This window comes from Melanotaenia boesemani, chromosome 14, assembly GCF_017639745.1.
Source record: "Melanotaenia boesemani isolate fMelBoe1 chromosome 14, fMelBoe1.pri, whole genome shotgun sequence".
Lineage (NCBI taxonomy): Eukaryota > Metazoa > Chordata > Actinopteri > Atheriniformes > Melanotaeniidae > Melanotaenia > Melanotaenia boesemani.
In genome coordinates, this window is record NC_055695.1 from 32,642,514 (window position 1) to 32,660,246 (window position 17,733).

Here is a 17,733-nt window from a genome sequence, read left to right on the forward strand (position 1 = left end):
TTCTATTACCACTGACCGTCCCAACCTATTTCAAGCACGCAGTTGTCCAGCCACTTCTGAAGAATTCCAACACTGATCCCACACTACCTAGCAACTACAGACCCAACTTCCATTTCTGTCCAAGGTTCTCAAAAAGGTCATCCTCAGTCAGTTGCTCCCCTAACTAAACCATAATAACATTCTGGAAAAATTTCATTCTAGCTTTAGGCCTCACCATTGCACATAATTCGCTCTGCTTAAAGTCCTCAATGACCTGCTCCTCTCCAACGTCTCCGGAAACTGTGCGATCCTCATTTTCCTTGACCCCAGTGCAGCATTTGACACAACAGACTACAAAATAATAATAAACCGTTTCCATTATGGAACTAGAATAAATGCCACTGCTCTGAACTGGTTCATCTCCTACCTTAACTATAGAATCTTTTCAGTAAACACTGGCACAATCTCCTCCCCCTCAGCTACTCTCTCCTGTGGAGTCCATCAAGAATCAGTCCTAGGTCCTGTCCTCTTCTCCGTTTACATGCCCCCCCTTGGTCAAATCATTTAAAAATACAACAGCTCTATCTTCCCTTCAAACCCAACGACCAGTCCAAACTCATCCACAACTGCATCAATGATATAAAGTCCTGAATGGCAGCTAACTTCCTTTACGTCAACAACTGTGTGTTCGTCGGCCCCAACTGACAATATCAACCAGATATCCAACAGTCTTGGCAATTATTAACCTTGCATCAAAAACCTTGGTTTCATCTTTCATTTATCACTCAAGTAGTTAAAGCCAGTTTTTCCCAACTTCACATTCACAAAACTCAAGCCATTTTCATCTTGAAGGACCTTGAAAAAGTCATCCACGCTTAATCAGTCTTCTCTCTCCTGCTTACAAATCATTCAGAACGCTGCAGACAGACATTTAAAAGGAACCCGCAAACAAGACCACATCACCCCCATCATGGCCTCTCTCCACTGGCTGCCCATTCAATTCAGAATTGTCTTTAAACTGCTGTTGTTTGTTCATAAAGCACTGCATGGACAGTGATACCACGATCAAACGTCAAACTCAGAGGTGACCGTGCCTTTGTGATTGCAGCCCCCAGACTCTGAAATAACCCTTCTGTCAGATCTGCCCCTTCCATTGATTCCTGTAAAAGAAACGTCTTTTCACCAGCCTTTGAATCTTCCTGATTGGACCTTTTGTCGCACTCTGTATTTGTTGCTGTTTTTGCTTTTAACTGAAATTGTTCAGCACATTGGTCAATGTGTCCCAGGCAGTCAGCCACTTTCACTGACTCGTATCCCAGATGTTTTTCCTGACCTTTTCCTTTGTTTCATTTGATGAACAGCTTTTTTCAGTTGTCCACCATTTGCGAACCAGATAATACTTAGACATGAAGATATCAGGATATATAAAAGAGGTTAAGAGATATTTTTATTACTGATTATTATTACTGAATGATGGTCCTAAGGCAAGATACTCAAGCAACTGAACTCTACATTGCCTCCAATGTGTTAATCCATCATTAAATGCTCGTGACAGGTAAAACACACTACATAGATAATTACTACTGTATGTGTGTGGGTGAATAGGTGAAAGTGTAGCAGGATTGTCATAATAAAATTTCAAACTTGGTACCGGAAAGATGCTAAACAATAAAAATGAATTTATAAATAGAATAAAATTAACATTAACATTGCACAAATGCGATATTTTAAAGCTATTTTAGCTTGTGCAAAGAAAGTCTGTTCCCACTGTTACTGTAGTGCTACAAAATATAAAACTAAATACACTTCAACCTCTGCTTAGTGTAGCTACATATTAATCTGTTTCATTTTCTTCACAATTGAGGACAAATTAAGTAAACAACAGAACAAACTAGTTAAACTAGTTAACTATGGATGCTAGCAGCATGGCTATATCACTGCAACTATGGATGCTGGGCATGATCTTAGACTTCATTTATTGTATTCCAGGCTTTTGAGACAAAACTAAAAAAGCATTGGAAAATACGAGTAAGGTAAGAAATTAGCTAATTATAATGCATGGAGAGAAGAGCAAAGACACAGCGAGACATATAGACACAGACACAGCCAGACTTACACTGACGAGCATGCTTGACAGTAGAAACTAAAAAATCATATTTAGTTCGAACAGCAACTTACCTCCTGAGACTCTGCTTATAATTCAGATTTATATGCTTATAATTCAGATTTATAGTCTTAAGGGCACATTCAGATTGGTGCTGTTTGGCCCACTTTAAACCCTTCCATGGATAATACATTTTTTAAATATATAAGTTTAATAATTATAAGTTTAAGATAATAATAATAATAATAATAATAACAATAAAATTTTTTTTTTTTTTTGTTTGTTTGTTTCGTTTTGTTTTTTGGCGTTGCTTAAAAGTCCAAACAGCATTCTTACTGTACAGATTTTCTACCAGAACTGGGCTTAAAACTCTAGAGTGAGCTGCTTTTGGCTGGTATGTTGAAAGTGTAGCTGTGTCCAAATTCAGGGTCTACATACTTTAAAGTGCAGATTCATTGGCTACATACGTCATAAGCTACGTTCAGACTGCAGGCTGAAGTCACCCAAATCTGATTTTCTTGCCCCTATAGGACCTGTATCTGATCTTTTCATAACAGTCGGAACGATGCAACCCAAGCCACTTGGATATGTGGTCCTAAATATGTATCTGATCTTTTGACATGCGACTACAGTCTGAACGGCCAGGTTGCATTAATCCAACCTACACGCCATTGAGACACGACAGAAGAAGATGAGCGTCTTGACGTGACAGTGTTTCAGAGAGGCGCTCACAAATGTACATAAACAAGGGGTCCACCGGGTAGCTGCTTTAGGTTGAGGGGCTGCCTGTTAGAGTGGCTGTTAAAAATAATTGTTAGAGGCAGCTGGTTAATGCAAGAGTGGCATTAAGTGTTGATACCTGTGGTAATTAATATCTAACTGGATACTAAATTTTTACCATCGATGGGTATCTGAGAATGTTTTTTTTTTTTGTTTTTTTTGACAACACCTATGTGTAGTATAAAACACTTTGGTCAAAAAGAAGTGAGGAAGCAAAAGTGCTACATGGACAGTGAAGTGAAGTACAATCCATTTATTAATGTTGATGTTGACAGCTTCCATATTTTCAGTTCTGTTCAATGGAAGTAAAGTCATGTGCCTTACTGAAAAGATGGTTATGCATCCATCATTTATGTTACTAAATACATGAGCAAGAAAGCAAGCACAAAATGTGTGCTTGAAACAGTAATAACAATGTATACACTTAAATAGAAAATCTGAGGAATATTGTAATTACTTCTAGTTTTTCTAATTACCAACCTCTTTCCCATTTCTCCTCTGTTCTGTGACACTTTAGTGCAACTCAGCATCCCCTAACACCAACCTGCCTTAACGCCTCCTTGGAGTTGCACAGCTGCATTCTAATATGTGTTACCATGGAGACCCACTACCATGGTGCCACTGGCTGCAGCAGCAGTAACAACCCTGTGCTTGTTGGCTGACACCAAGACAAGCCCCTTTAGTGTGCAGACACACATATAAAATCTCTCACATGAGTACACATGTAAACTTCCCACATGTTGTATATCTACACGCTCCCTTGAATATACACGGCCAAAGACAACATGTACATAAACCACTAGATCAATGACACATGGTTGATGCACACAGCAAAACGACAACAGGCCGACACACACAGAGACATACACAAGGCCTTGTATTATTAACAATGTGGATATTTTAACAGAACAGTGGTGCCAAACAGACTCAAAACAGCAAATTCATGTTTTTTCGTTTTTTTTTTTTTTTCTGGAGAACGATCTGCTGTTTTTACATAAAAAAAAATCAATTTTCATTGCAGTATTATTTGTGTTGCATGTCATGTAGTTGTCACTTCAGTGTTAGATTCATTCTGTCATTTGGAAAGATGACAAGTGTGATCTGTATATAAGGACGTGCTGGAAAGAAGACTGTGACAGGCCGGTCAACAGCATCATTGTGTGGACACATCCAATTTGATGTAAACTCTTATCTTTTTCTGCTACTCTGTGTCATGTTCAGTATGTCTAATTGTTGGTCAGAAAATTGGATCATAAAGATAATATAAACATCAGTGAGAAAATACAGTGAGATGTGTCATAGTAGCCAAAGAGTAAGAGATGTGGCCTTTTCTTTTTATTTACTTATTTATTTATTTTTTTTGCAGTAGCTAGGAAATTAAATCCAATAGTGTATTACTGCAACAGCTACTTAAAAAAAAAACTTCTCTGGATTATTTACATAACATGCACTCACTGGCAACTTTATGCAGTCCACCTGCTTGTGCAAATATCTAACAAGCCAATCACATGGCAGCAACTTGATTAATTTAACCATGTAGAGATGGTGAAGTTGACTTGCTGAAGTTCAAACTAAGCATCAGGATGAGGAAGAAAGAGGATTTAACTGACTTAGAGTGTGGCATGGTTGTTGGTCTGACTATTTACTGGGATTTTCACACACAACCATCTCTAGGGTTTCCAGAGAATGGTCTGAAGAAGAGAAAATATCCAGTGAGCAGCAGTTGTCTAGACAAGAATGTCTTGTTGTCAGAGGTCAGAGAAGAATGGGCAGCCTGGTTGGAGATGATAGAAACAGTTAGTCCAGTAAGCACTGGTTCCAACCAAGGTCTGCAGAACAGCATCTCTGAACACACAACACGTCCAACCTTGAAGCAGATGGGCTACAGCAGCAGAAGACCACACTGGGTGCCTCAACAGGAAACTGAGGCTACACTTCACACAGACTTCATTCCCAAACAGATCAATTGTAATTTCATCTGACTAGAGTACCTTCCTACCGACACTTTTGGAATGTCCCACATGCCGTGATGCAAACTCAAAATGTGCCTTCTTACTTTTAGCTGAAAGTATGACTTTCTTCTGGACACCCTTCCTTAAAGCCCAGCTCCATGGAGTGTGCGTCGTATTGTGGTCCTACAGACAGAAATTCCAGTCTCTGCTGTGGAACTCTGCAGCTCCTCCAGCGTTACCTCTGGTCTAACTACTTAGCTACTTTGTTGCTATATTTGGCGAGTTTTCAGAACCCCTTAGCAATGTTTTTTTTTAGACTAGTGACAAATCTGTAGTTTTTCTGGTGATTTTGGAAACTTTTGGACACTGAGTTTACTTCTTCTCAATGAGCTCTGACCTGCAGTCAGAGCAGATCTGGGGGATCTGTTCTGAATATTACCTCTGCTGGAGGGTCAGACTAAAAGTGAATCGCGCAAAGTTGCCAGAGACTGATCCCACCCTGGCTTATCATCAGATATTATTGCCTATTAATGAAGAGTGTGGAGGAAAACATTTTAAAAGTTAAAAGTTCTTTAACATGTTGTAGACTCTTAATCAGACAACAGCCGGAGCTGTCAGTTAAAGTACTTTTTTTTTTTTTTTTTTAACTTGTCCTGTCCAGCATCATAGCAGCAAAATGATAATCTGGTTGCTGTATCGTGCTGAACAAATTTGCTCTGTCAAGGGGAGGCCTATGGGTAAGGCTCCTCTTGATAATCTGATCCATTTATTTATTTAATTATTTACTTTGAATCACAGAATCTATGTAATCGTGCTGGACCTGACCGGAGGGGACAGAAAAAGATGGAAAATAGGAAAAAGAGCAAAAGGGAAAGAAGAAAGGAGACAAAAAGATCACAGACAGAAGGAAACGACCCTTCAATCCACACCATCACCAGACAACAAACTGTTACATCTGTACATGAACACACCAGAAAATTTCCTACAACTTTTACAAAAGCAGAAACACACACACACACACACACAAAAAACAGATCTGCTAGTCATTAAGAGTTTTTAGATAATAACCAAATCAAAAAGACATAACAGCGACCAGATACTAACTCACAGGAAAAATTAAAAAAAGAATTATCGCTGAGCATAAAAACCCACTGGACAACTCAGTGACTGTGTCAGCATGCAGAGCATGAGAAACAAGGAGTGATCAGTGATGAAGAGTGGTGAGTGAGATCATGCAAATGCGACCACGCCTCCACGGAGGCCAGAGGCAGACCAGGGCAGCCCAGAGACCCGGGCCCTCAGCAGCAGCCCCAGAGCACCAACTCAAGCTACCCCACCACAAAGACGACTCCAGCCCCACCCGAAGGGCGGCAGAGGAGAGCCCCAGCAAGAGTCCCCCACGGTCTTGGGGCACAGGTCCCAGTGGGCCAAGATCAGCAGCCGCCGGCCCCGCCACTCAGGGCAGCCCAAGCGAAGGGCCCAGGGCCCCAGGAGCCCAGAGGCGGCCGCCCCACCCCCCAAAGGCAGAGGGCCAGCAAGGAGGACCCAGCTCCCCCCCCCCCGACCCCCCCCACCCCAGACAGCCACTCGGCGTAGGCCAGCACACACCCCGATGTTCCAGCCGCACACCCCAAGAACCAGGGTGCCATCGACCCCCTCCCCCCACTCCCCACCTACTCCAATCTGCACCCCATATAACCCCACACTCACACCCTCCCCTGTGCCGTACCCACAAGCACTCACCATCACACAGTCACATCACACATAACCCGCCCACCATGCCCCGTGGGGGACACCCCAGGCGGACCAGAGGACAGCGAACCCCAAGCACCCCCCTTGACCCAACACCCACAGAGCCAGCAGCCCACCAGTGAGCCACCCCGGGACCTGGCCCCGGGGCAACCTCCCCTCGCCCGCCCCCGGCCACACACAGGGGAAACAGGTGTGTGAAAGGTCCCCAATACCTTCTCCCTCCCCACTGTGCAATTAAGATTGAGGGGCAGTGACCTCAATGAGCCAGGAGCCGGGCCACCGTCCAACATGCACCGCTTGCCATGCCCCACAGGTGTTGTTTGTGTGCTGTGTTTCTTGTGTTTTGGTGTCTCGGTGCAATTAAAACTGAGAGGCGAGTCGCCACGTGGTGCATCCAAGGAGACCACTGAATGGCATCCAAGGAGACCACTGAATGGCCCCCTCTGCTCCACCCCGCATGGCTCCACATCTCCCAACTCCCTACGTGTGTGTGTGTGTGTGTGAGACAGAGAGAGCGGGAAGTAAGAGGGGTCCGGGGATGTACGTCCAGAGGGAAGCAAACTTCCCTCTGGATGTTGAGCCTCTAGTGGCATTAGGCACCCCCAGCTCCCCAGGATGCCCCCCAGGGCAAGACAGGCCAGGAGAGGCTGCCCCCCATGCCTGGGCCACTCAGGGACCACAGCCAATGAGCCATTACCGACCCCAAGAAAGTACCCACCCTTCCACATCCCTAACCGGGAATGAGAGGATGTGGACAGCAGCAGACCCACGGCACACCCCGCCCCAACCGCACACCGAAACACATGCACACACCTATTTCCTTGCGCACTCCCACTCATCTTAACACATGCATGCCCTCTCAGCCCCACCCACACAATATAAACACTCACACAGCATACAATCTTCCCACTCTCACTCCTCAGACCCACCCCCACTCATCCTAACACATGCATACGCACTCACACAAACATACCCCCACACCCACACAAACATCATCCAAAGTATAGACACACACACAACATACAGGCATCCCTGTCTCACACCCCAGCATCTCCACCTATAATCCCCCGAATCCCACTCAGCCCTCCTTCAAACCCCTGCACCCCCACTGCCCCCGGGCCATACCCTGGGTCCCAGGGCGAACAACCAGACACCAGAGCATGCACCAACCCACACCATGGCAGCACATCCAGGCAGGCCCAGACCCCCGGCACAAACAGACCCCACCACCCCGGAGGGAGGAAGACCACCCCCAGGCACCAGAGCCCAAAACCCCCGCTCAGCCCGCCCCGGAATAGCCTGGCCGCCCGGCCCAGGACCGACACACACCAACCCAGGCGTCACCAGTGGCCTCTCCCCCCACCACGAGGCGACTCCAACCGCTGGCCCCAACAGGGCCAGACTCAGAGCCACCCCCATCGCAGAGCAGCCTGGCCCCGCACCACGGGCAACCACAAAGAACCCGCAACCACCAGTCACTCCCGGTAATATCCCAAACCCCCATAGCAACGAGGTCACAGTCCTCCACCTACACTAAGTGATGGAACTAAGCACAGGGGACCAGAGGGAATGAGATTCAGCTAAATAGTTCTTTGAGGAGGCAGACATTGTCTCACTACTGATGTGGTCAACTAAGAGATTCCTAAACTGCTGAATACAAAGATTATTTTTGGTTTTCCAGTTCACAAGGATAGTTTTCTTTGCGATGCATAATGCTGTGTGTATCATATTTTCAGAGTTAATTGCCATATTAATGTCACCCAAGTCACCTAGTAGACATAGTGCGGGGATTGTAGGAATATTACATTTAAACCATGTTGACATGTCCACACATACCTGAAGCCAGAACCTGCGGACAGGTGTGCAGGACCACAAGGCATGGAGATAGTTGTCAGGTGTGTTTTCATTGCAGTGTGGGCAGATGTTTGATTGTGACAGACCCATCCTGAACATCCTTTGTCCTGTATAATGAGTTCTATGCAGAATTTTGAATTGTATTAGTTGCATATTTGAATTCTTAGTCATTTTAAATGTGTTTAAACATATTTGTGACCATTTATCTTTATTAAAGTTACTGGATAAGTCACCCTCCCATTTTGAAGTTGGAAGACAGATTGAGTCTTCTAGTTTGGATAATAGTCTATATGTTTTTGATAATAGCTTTGGGGCATTGAGATTCATGAATTCTGCCACCCTAATAAGTAGCTGTAAGTTTAATTGATTAATGGTATATTTTTTACATATAATAGATTTAAGCTGGTGATGTTCTAAAGATTTTTGCTACTGATTCCATATTGTGAAGTGAGAATATTAAATGATAAGAAGTTTCCATTTTCTATTATATGTTCTAACTGTTTTATTCCTTTATTTTTCCATTGAGTGAAATTAATCGGCTTTTTGTTTTGCAGGATGTCAGGGTTGTTCCAGAGGAGTGTAAACTTACATGGAAAAAGTGAGGATTTGGTTATTTTTAGAAATTCCCACCAAGCCACTAAAGAGGAACTGATATTAATGCTTTTAAAACACGTATGTGTTTTGATGGCTGAGCTGATGAATGGCAGGTCAGAGATAAACAGATCCTCACACAATGCTTGCTCTACATCTAACCATGATTCATCCAGACTGCTAGGTTTAAGCCATTTGGAGATATACTGCAGCTTGTTAGCTAAGAAAACATGATTAAAGTTGGGTAGCTCTGTCTTTAGTCTGTTGTAAAGGTATTAGACTGATACGTGATGGCTTGTTTTTCCATAAAAATTTAGATATATGTGAGTCCAGTGACTTAAACCAGCTGGAGGATCGTTTAGTGGGTATCATTGAAAACAGGTAGTTTACTTTAGATAGAACCATCATTTTAACTGTGGCAACCCTCCCCATGAGTGATATGGGTAAGTGCCTCCACCGTGAGAGATCATCCTCTATTGCTTTAAGTAGCTGGACATAATTTAGCTTTGTTAGTTCTGATAACCTGGGGGAAATGTTTATGCCTAGATATCTAATGTTTCCAGACTGTATTGTGATATTGGGTGTGTCTTGTAGGTCACAGTTAATGGGCATAATAATGGTCTTAGACCAGTTAATAGAGTAGTCAGATATTGATGAGAATGTGTTAATAAGTATGATTGTCTGGGGGAGAGATGTCGGTGAGTTCTGGAGGAAAAGTAATACATCATCAGCATAAAGACTTATCTTATGTTCTATATTTTTGGCATGGATTCCTTTAATCTCTTTATTTTGTCTTATGGCAGCAGCTAGGGGTTCAATAAAAATAGCAAAGAGTGATGGAGAAAGCGGGCAGCCCTGTCTGGTTCCTCTCTGCAAACAGAAGCTTGGAGAAGTTTGATCATTGGCCTTCACACATGCATTTGGGTTGTTATATAATATTTTTATCCAATCTATGAAAGATGACCCAAATCTAAATCTAAAAGGACGGTAACTGGGTGGAAGTGTCGGGTCTTTACCTGGTTTTAATAGCAGAGTAATATTGGCTAGGTTCATATTTGAAGGTATTTTTTGTTTTTCCCTTATTTCTAATATCATATTGTAGAAAGTGGGTGCCAGCATTGTCCAGAATTCTTTGTAGAATTCTGCTGGGTAACCATCTGGACCTGGAGCTTTATTGTTGGGCATATGCTAGAGAGCTTCTTGGAGTTCGCCGACTGAAAGGGGGGAATCCAAGACCATTTTATTTTCATGTTTTAATTTTGGAAGATTGATTGTTACTAAGAAATTTATCAATATTGTCATCTGTTGTAGTTAGTTGTGATGTATATAATGTTTTAAAGAATTCTTTGAAAGTGTTATTTATCTTGTCGGGGTTGTGGCTGATGTTTCCTTCTGGATCTCTGACAGAGGAGATGGTTGTTTTCTCCTTATTTGTTTTTAACTGATTAGCCAGGAACCTTCCGGATTTGTTGCCATGCTCAAAATTCTTCAAGTGAAGTCTTTGCACCAAGAATTGCGTCTTTTTATCTATTATTTCATTAAATTCAAGTTTAGCTTTCCTTATAGCATTTAGTGTGTGTTCTTCTGGGGAGATATGGTAAGCGTCCTCTAAGGATTTAATTCTGAGTTCTAACTCTGAAATTCTCAAAGTTTCCTTCTTTTTCTTATGAGAAGAAAAGGAGTTATTTTCCCTCTCATTACTGCTTTTCCTGCTTCCCAAAGAACAAGTTTCTGGCACATCGTTATTTGCTAGATATAAGGACCATTCTCTTTTAAAGTAGCTGATAAACTCAGGATCTTTAAGTAATGACGTATTAAATCTCCAGTTTCTAGTTGCTGGTTTATTGCTCTTACTTCTCAGAGTGAAAGATACTGGTGCGTGATCACTAATGCTAATAGGATGGATTCTGATTTATGACATGTCATTCATCAGCGAGCTGCTAGTTAAGAAATAATCTAATCTAGAATAGGAATGGTGGACTGAAGAGAAGAAGGTTTATTCTCTTAGTGTGGGATGGTGAGAGCGCCAAGCATCACAGAGACCAAAATCCTTCATGTACTGTTTCACAGTTTCTGAGGATTTCCAGACTCGATGAGCTCCTGTGGTACTTTGTTTGTCTAGTATAATGTTAAAATCACCTCCTATAATTAATGTGTTATCTGAGTGACCATAGAGTGAGGCGAAGAGGGAGTGAAAGAAGGAGGGATCATCTACATTTGGACTAGATATATTTGCAATACATAACTTAACATTTTTAATAGATAATGTAACTATTATAAATCTGCCTTCTGGATCTATGATTGTATTATCTATGTCAAAATTTAACCTTCTATTAATAAGAGTTGCTACTACTCTGCCTAGAATTATAACAAGCTGAATACACGTGTGGAAACTGGGTTGTTGAGAGAAGATCTATTGTTGAGTTTGATAAATGAGTCTCTTGGAGTAATATTATATCTGCTTTCATTTCTTGCAAACGATTGAAAATGTTTAACCTCTTTTCCCTTGTGCCAGCTCCACGCACATTCCAAGTGACAAATGTGAGTTCGTTCATGAACCAACCACAGAGATGAGGCTATATGCATATTACTGAAGTGTGTGTGCGTGCATCCCACTGCTTCTCCACGTGCATGTGTATCTGAGAGCTGGTTGTGACAGGGATTTATGTGCGCTTGTGCTGTTCTGTGTGTGTTCCTGTGAATCATGAAAAGTGCTGATGTGTATATAATATAATGACAAGTGAGATTACCATTAACCATTAAAGGGTTAAGAGTGAAAAGAGCGAGAGTGCCAAATGAAAAAAGTAATTTAAAAAACGCGTCTGTGCTGAGAACAGTGTAGTGGAGACGGGCAGTGGATTTACTGTTAACTAAATTATCTTTTATGGCAGTTTTAAGGATATAACATGATCTAGTGAGAAAACAGGAAAATTAAAGCACATACCAAGTCAGTAGAGCCACGGAGTGATGTCCGGGTCGCGGTACAGCTGTCCATTAATAAATAATTTATCCACCGCGATGACAGCGCGAGCGCCTTCAGCAATAAATTTCCTCCTGATGGGAAACAGGACTCTCCGTCGGTCCAGAATCTCTCTGGGATATTGGTCGTTTACTCCAAAGTTGGTTCCCTTCAGTTCGCGGCCCTGGTTCTTCATCTGCTCCTTCTGTTTGAAGCTGACGAACTTCACTACAATAGGTCTTGGTCTGCTGGACCCGGGTTTCCTCCCACCGAGCCGATGGACTCTGTGAAAGGAGATGTTTTTCACCGTTTCCTCCGGGAGCTTCAGGTGGGTTTTGATGAAGTTTTTCACCGTGGTCTCAGGGTCCTCCTCCGTCTGCTCTGGAATCCCTGCAAATACCAGGTTCTCTCTCATGCTCCGCGCCTGCAGATCGATCACCGTTTCCTTCATCTTCTTATTTTCCTCCGAGAGACGGGTCAAGCCCTGGGTGAGGGATTTTACCGACTCTCTGAGACCAGCATTTTCTACAGCCAGAGTTTCCACCTGCTTCTGGCTGAATTCTAGTGATTCACGTAGCTCCTGGAACTCCTTGTGGAGAATTTCTACCAGGCTCAAATGTGCATCAAAACTACTGAGTTTCTTATCTATAGAGATCAGAACATCTGTTGAGTCGTTCCCTGGTAGTGAAATAGCTCCAGGTGAATCCTCATTTTGCTGTCTCTTGGACTTAGATGAGGTGGAGGGGGTGGACATGTTGTTTGGTTTCCCCATGACGATTCTGTCGTAACAACGATCTCTAAAATCTGTCAGGCTTGCCAAATCCTCCCCGCTGTGCTCCAGAGTGTACCTTTTAAAGACACTATTTTCCTACTTTAAAGAATATTTTGATTAGGCTGGCACAAAATACAATTGATTGAAAGAATAAATATTTGGGCGCGCCTAGTTTGAATCTGCCATCTCCCCGGAACTACGTCACCTACAGCATTAGCGTCACCTACCTGCCACCAGCGTCACCTACAGTTAAAGTACTTAAAATTACACTTTTACTTTAGGTCTGTTCATTTTGGGCCAGGGTTTTTATATTTAATTTTCTACTGTTTTTTGAATTGATATGCAATTAAATGCATTTTTTCCAGGCATTACGTGAGCTTGAGTTTACAATATTTTTCTTTTTTTGTTTGCTTTGTTTTTTGTGTTTTATGTCAATAAGTTACAAGCATGCCCTTCATGTATTTGGTACCAAGATAATGCTAATAGCTACAGTCATGTGAAATCGTATTTCAGCTGGGTGGTGGGTGACGTATTAATTTGAAATAATTATTATCTGAGAGTTATTTTTGCATTAGAATGCTTGCGGTTCTAGTGATTAAATCACGACAAGAAACTGGTATTACTTTGGTCTATTCTGTCTGACTAGAAGGATGACCACTTTCCCCCACCCTCAATGACAATTCAGCTGAAATAAATTATGAAACACGAGGGAAAGCTCTCGAAAATATGTCTGAAAGAAGCACACGGTCGCCTACTGGTATGACTTCTGTGAAGAATAACAACAACTGAAAACTGTAGCAACGGAGCTTTTCTACTGTAGGCAAACTAACAAATTAGCCGTTTCTGCCGTTTTATATAGCAAGTCACAGTAAATGATCCTTAAATGAGAAGATAAAGTAGTTGCTGGACCACCCTGCCCTGTTTCTAACACAATGCCAAAAAAAACTTCACTTTTGGACTGAATTAACTTACCTATCCAGCAGAAAACCTGCAACCTTAGCGTCAGTTTTGAAGTCCATCTCCTTCATCAATTGCTACACCAATGTACATTCTTGTTTTCTCCTGGTTATTATTTCTTTTTCTTTTCTTGGCTATTTTTTCCTCCATTTCTGTTACGACCCCTTTTAGAACCAGGGGTGATAGGGTCGTCAACAAAACAAATAGGACAAAATATACGATAATAACAATTATTTATTTACCAAACAAAAACGGGTTCAACATAAATCAGGGCACTTAAGGCCATCAATTACAACAAAAGAAACTTAATTAACTCAGGGTGTCCTCAATCGAGGTAAACAATAAGCCAAACAACAAACACTAACTCAAGAAGTTCCCGATAAACCAAAATATCGCTCTTACAACTATTCAAAATGGAGCTATGTACTTGAACCAAATCTAATACACAGTTACTGTAACTCAACAAAAGATGTCTGCTAAACCAAAATACACAAACTAAAGAGAGAACAAGTGCAGAATCTCAATATAACCAACCACTCAGGTGTCTTAACTAAAGGGAAGAATAATGCTCTTACAAACCGCTATGGGTAAATCAACCAGCCACTACAAATGCAAGTCCCAAACTGGCGAGCTGTGGGCCTGAGGAACACAGCTGCCCTGATCACCGTCGCCGCCTCCCTTTTAAGGACCGGTACTCCCGATGGTTGGTCGCCGAGGAGGAAGCAGTGTGGCGGAGGTGTCCTGTAAGGAGGATGGGGTGGGTCTCCGCTGAGCAGGTGGAACCGAAGGCAGCCAATCACTGTACAGGAGGGAAAGAAGGTGGTCTCGCCGGCCGGGAGCAGGGTTGCAGGATATGCAGCAGTTATTCTCATACACATCCAGGCCAGAGGCCAGGGGACGTGACAATTTCACAGTGCAAAAAGTATGGCTGGTCCTCCATTTCAATGTAAACTGGCAAGCTGAATGATCCATGGTCGTCTTTGCTTGTTTATCCCTCCCACCCCCATCTAAACACGTGGGGATTCGCAGGTAAAAGCCGTAAGGCTAACAAGTTTGTTTCGGCTACCGTATTTAAAAATGGCGATGCAACGTGGCAGCCTCCAGTTGGGGGTGCTGCCACCTATGTATTTATGGGAGAATGCTTTCATTTGGATGCGATTGTGATTAGACTTTGGTAAAATACGTATTTATAATAGCGATACTTGATTTTTGCTAACAAAAAGCCAAACAAGCTACACACTGTACCTTTAAAAAAGAAGAAAAATAACTAAAATTTCTCTGTCTGTCAAAACCCATGTAGATGGGCTGAAAATTGTGATTTTTGAATGGGAAAGTGCTCTCAAAAGGACAAAGAGAAATGTTTTGTTTAAATGTGGTTTTATCCTGGCGAATTTAAATTTTGAGGTAGGACATCAAGGATAAGACTATGTTTTACAAACATGCAGCATAAATCGGGTCTTCTTCTGTCTCTGGTTCGGTGAATCTTGGTCATAGCGAGATGAAACTTCCAGCTGTGGAATCTGTGAGATGTGAGCTTTCAGTAGAGGAGCCGTTTGTTCGTGTTCATGGGGAGACATCATCTGTGTTTACATATTTTTCAGACTTTGTTTTCTTAACTGTTTTTATGGTGATAGAAATGGTTTTGCTGAGCTGGTAGCTGACATTCTGGACTTTCTGTGGATACCACACATGTTTATACGTTTCCAACGTAATGACAAGAAAGATTTAAAAAAAAAGATTTTTAGCCACGTATTTAGAGGCATTGTGGAAGGTCCAGAGAAACACGTGCAGCTCCAGAGTCGCAGGTTGGAGATGTAGTGTTTGTAAACCAAAATTTACTGCATTTTCTTTATATAGCTGTAGGCCTTCTTTTAAAGGAACGAGACATTTTGGAAGTAACAATGCGATTAATCGTGATTAAAAATTTGAATATATAAATAAATTAAATATGATATATATATATATATATGTGTGTGTGTGTGTGTGTGTGTGTGTGTGTGCGTGTGTGTGTGTGTGTAATGTGTATAACTAATGGTAGAAACAAGAAAGCCTATTGATTTATGATATTACAGCCATTTTTTTTTTCAAATTAAGAACAGTTATCTCCTTCAGAAGCTGAGCGGATAGAGTCAAATCAGCTCTGTTTTAGGATGAACATTTCTCTCTGCTCCGACTGATAATGCTGCTAAATTGACTTCAGTCACAGCCTTTTATCTTCGCTGACTAATCAAGCATCATCTGTTTTAATTTAGGGTTCTATTGTGCTATTGTAAGATTCCATTTCATGCTGCTAAACTCTGAGATTCAGAGATAGTGGAATGGGAAGAAGAGACACACACACACACACACACACCAAAAAGGAAAAAAAAATGTTAAAGAAGCGATATACCTTTCCACCATGCCAACACAACACATACAACCTCAGAAAAAAACAGGAGTGAGTTTTATCTCAAATGGTTTTCCAAGAATTTGTGCACTGTGCTACACTTCAGTGTGACAGCAAACCATACCAAACAAAGGTGCAAAGTTCCCCACCTTCGTTCCCCACACTTACACCCTTCATAAACCTGAAACTGCTGCTGTTGTCAAATACCTTTTTTAAACATATACAACTTTATAAATGAACAGGTGAAGGAATTATCCCAAGTTTTATGAATTCATCATTGTAATATTATGGTCAAAAGTGTGATTTCAAACCCCTAGTAGATTGCATAATAGAAAGACGTTGCTTACAACAAGAAGTGGATTGGGCGCCAACTAGCAGCTGCTGACATCAGATGGGTAGGTTATATGTATCATTCATCCAAACTATAAACCTTCATATTTTGAGGAAACCAATTTATTAAACTGTTTCTGTGGTCAGTTCTAAATCTCTCCTAGTGATCTGAAGGCAATAGTATATCAGTCAAATTATTTTCACACTACAATGGGGGTCTTTCATTAATTGTTTTATTGGAAAAGATCATTCCTATAAGGACAGAAATAGTTACCTTAGATAGCCCCCCTTCTTTTTTTCTTTTTCTTAAATAAAATAAAGTGAATAGTAAGTAGGCAAGTGACTAATGTTCTCATAGTCTGCTGTGAGCTGAGTCATTTGGATGAGTCAGTTTATGTGTCAGAATGAAGAAAAGCTTTCTCCTGACTTTCACAGTCAGCTGAAATTAACAGGCCACCAAGTATTAGTTGGACTTCCACAGGTATAACACCTTGGTGCTTCATTTTGTGCTGCAGATTCTGGGGAAGTGATTGTGACGATTCATCATGTCAAGGGCATCAGTGAGACTGATGCTGACCGTAGACCACAGGGACACAATGCAGTCATTGTGTAACCGGTGGTCAGTGTCTGTCCTGGGCTAGAATAGCAAAGAGTAGGTCTCCACATTTCCATCGTATTCACCCATTCACACACACATTCACACACTGATGGCAGAAGCTGTCATGCAAGGCGCTCAACCAATCAGGAGCTAAAAACTACCAGAAACTCTAACTGGATTATATGAATTTGATGCATAAAGTATGCATATCAGACTTAGTTTGAGAAACTGAACTTCATATTTAGCCAGTAGTGCTTCTAATGTACAGGCGATCTGTGGGTAACTATGGAAACACAGATGGAGTGGGTAACCCTGTGTGCATGTGAATACTTACTTGATCCAGTGGCTTGACCTGTGCACAGAAAACTGCTTTTCGGACTGACCACACCGGAAAAGCTTGGGAAGAGAAAAACTGATAAAGTCTCTTTAGAAGCCAAAAAAGATGTAAAGAAGATTGTAAAAAAATTACCAATTTCAGAGCAAAGGGACTGAAAATTATTTATTTACATTGCAGACAAACACAAGTACGAAACCTGTGTGTCTCCTCTGCAAGGAAAGCATTGCTGTGATAAAAGAATACAACGTGAAGCAGCACTACAAGTCAAAACATGGCTTGTTTCCTCAGAGATTTCCAGAGGGCTCAGAGGAACGGACAAGTACAGGCGCTGCTTTTATCTTTTCAAAGGAGTCAACTTGACATTGGTCGCTTTTGCACCGAA